General features: G+C 40.5%; 1 pseudogene; it reads right to left on the reverse strand.

Moving 5' to 3' along the window:
• Positions 1 to 278: 278 nt before the first annotated feature.
• Positions 279 to 396, reverse strand: LOC120582550 (uncharacterized; annotated as a pseudogene).
• Between the last annotated feature and the right edge of the window lie 2,301 nt (positions 397 to 2,697).

Below are 2,697 nucleotides of genomic sequence, written 5' to 3' on the forward strand. Positions count from 1 at the left end.
TTTTGTTTATTTTTTCCTTTTGTTTCCCTTGCCTGAGGAGACATATCTAAAAAGGTATTGCTAAGAGCAATGTCAGAGAGTTTACTGCCTATGTTTTCTTCTGGGAGTTTTATGATATCAGGTTTAACCTTTAAGTTTTTAATCCATTTTGAGTTAACCTGGCTTTTTCAAACATCTCAAATATTTAGTCAAACATCAAGTGAACCGAATTCTCTTTTAGAAAAGCTTTAAATGGAAACTGAGTGAAGTATTAAATCATGATAAATTTTTTTTTTAAACCCCTACAACACCTGGTATTCTTAGGTGGTCTCCCATCCAAGTACTAACCAGGCCCAACCCTGCTTAGCTTCAAGATCAGACAAGATCGGGTATGTTCAGGGTGGCATGGCTATAGACTAATCATGATGGATTTTCCCTAGGAGAACTAAAGCAGATTGTCAATAAATATTCACCAATTTAATGATATCAAGTTTCACAACAACAGTTTGATTCATGGTGAGACTAAAATTCAAAAATAAATTGCAGATTGATATACTTCCCCTCAGCCTGATTTATTATTTCTCCTATTATTTGTTTGAGTTTCCACAACCTGCCTATGCTTCTTTCTACTTTTACACATTTTCACTAATTTTTGGTAAAAACCATCATTTGGTTGGACACTAGCCTAGCAGGGTTTTCAAATTTTATTTTTATTTGATGATTACTGTATGTGGGGTTCTAAACTTCACTGTGGATTAACTCAATTAGTCTTGACAATAACCCTACCAGGTATGTACTATTTTTACTCCCATTTTATAGATGAGAAAAATGAGGGTCAGGGAAGTAGGATAACTAGCTCGAGGTCGCCCAGCCATTGTCTAGATTGGAATCCAAGCAATCTGGCTCTAGAATCTGTTCTCACAACGTCAAAGGCTTCATATGCTTAGAGCCTCCTTTGACATAGATGCCCACAGTGCGAACCTCACAGATTGTTGTTTTTCAGGGGGCCATGGTGCCACAGTTACCATGATGCAACATCTGGCTCACCACTGCCTTTCAGTTTGTAACATCTCGTCCTTCGCTACCCAGGCGTGGTTCATACTCAACTTCACACTGGAGCAATGCAGATTGCTGAAAACCAGCTCTGTCATAGTTATTATTGTCGCAATTAAAAAACTAAGAAATGTTTCAATAAGTCTTTGCACCAATATCCATAATGAGATAGAGGAGAAAATTTAATAATAAGGTCCATGAGAAGGTCTTAGATAAAGAATAAAACATTTTTTAAAAAGAGTCAAGAGAACTTTTGAGAAGGATTTGGTTTATTTTAAGACTAACAACTTAAAAGTAGCCACTGGAAAGTAACGTCTACCATAATATAGTATCCAAAATATATATATTATCTAAATTAACTGATCATTAAACCAGGTATGAACGATGACTGAAATACATTGGATCAGATGCATTGAAATGAAATACGTTGGATCAGATGCATTGAAATGAATAAGTAACTCCAAGAAAACTATCAGAGCTCCCTTCCCTCAACCCGCCACCCCAAGCATCCAGAGTGGGCCACTCCCTTCTTAAAGGTAACATACTTCCTTGCCCACACCTGCCCACACCCAGGAGAGCAGATAACCATGGTCCAGGGTCCATGGTTGTGACTGTGTTTGGAAGACAAGACTCTCAAACTAGACTACTTTTGTTTTCCTGCCCTTCAGTCTCTACCCTTTTCTTCATAATAATAAAAGCATTTCCTCTGTGGTAAGGGTTTTAACCTCTTGATACCTAAAGTATGGTCCGTGGACCAACAGCCTCAGTATCGCCTGGCACTTGTTAGAAATGCATAATATTGGGCCCCATCCAGAGCTATTGAATCAGAATCTGCATTTTTTAAAAAAATTATTTCTTTAAATTAGTTTCAAGTATATAGTACATTGGTTAGACATCTATATAGTTCATAAAATAATCCCCGCCCCCCCAATTGCTCCCTCCCTCCCCTGGCCCTCCACTCCACCTAGCCATCATATTGATGCTAACTGCATTCCCTCTCTTGTGCTCCCCTTCTCCTTGACCAACTATCAACTACTAATTTGTACTTCTTTAACCCTTCACCCCATTCTCCCAGGCCCCAAACCCCTCCCCTCTGTCTGTCAAGAATCTACATTTTAACACAATCCCAGGTTATTTATATACTCATTAAAGTTTGAGAAGCACTGTTTTAATCTTTCCGAACCTCATTCTTATCTCGCAAGGTTATTGTGAGGATTAAATGTATTCAAAATGCCTGACAAGAGAGCTAGGTGCTAAGCACGTTATCATTTTTTTTCACCTGGCACTTGGCACTGCCACACCTGTGTGTCCAGTCTCCATCTGTCTGAGCCCTTCTCCCTAGCCTGGGCTTCTGAACACTGACCTTAACTTGCTTACTCAGACCCTGCCTTGGCTGGTGCCCCAGACTGACCTCAGCTCTCTCCTTAGAGTCCCTGGCAGGCTAGCCAGAGCCTGTTGCTATATTTCTCAGCACTCCTTGCTGACCTAGACTCTCCCCAAGCCCCACCTCTCTTGGCTTGTCCCTTCTTGTGGACACCAAAAACCCTGCAGCAGCACTTATTTTAGTCATGTTGCCATTGCTGAATATGAGCTTGGAATTTGCCTTCACTGCCTCACTCAGTGCCTGGCCTGTGTAGGCACCCAGCTAAATCTTCCTTGGGGGGA

The sequence above is a fragment of the Pteropus medius genome, unplaced genomic scaffold (genome assembly GCF_902729225.1).
Source record: "Pteropus medius unplaced genomic scaffold, Ma_sr-lr_union100, whole genome shotgun sequence".
NCBI lineage: Eukaryota > Metazoa > Chordata > Mammalia > Chiroptera > Pteropodidae > Pteropus > Pteropus medius.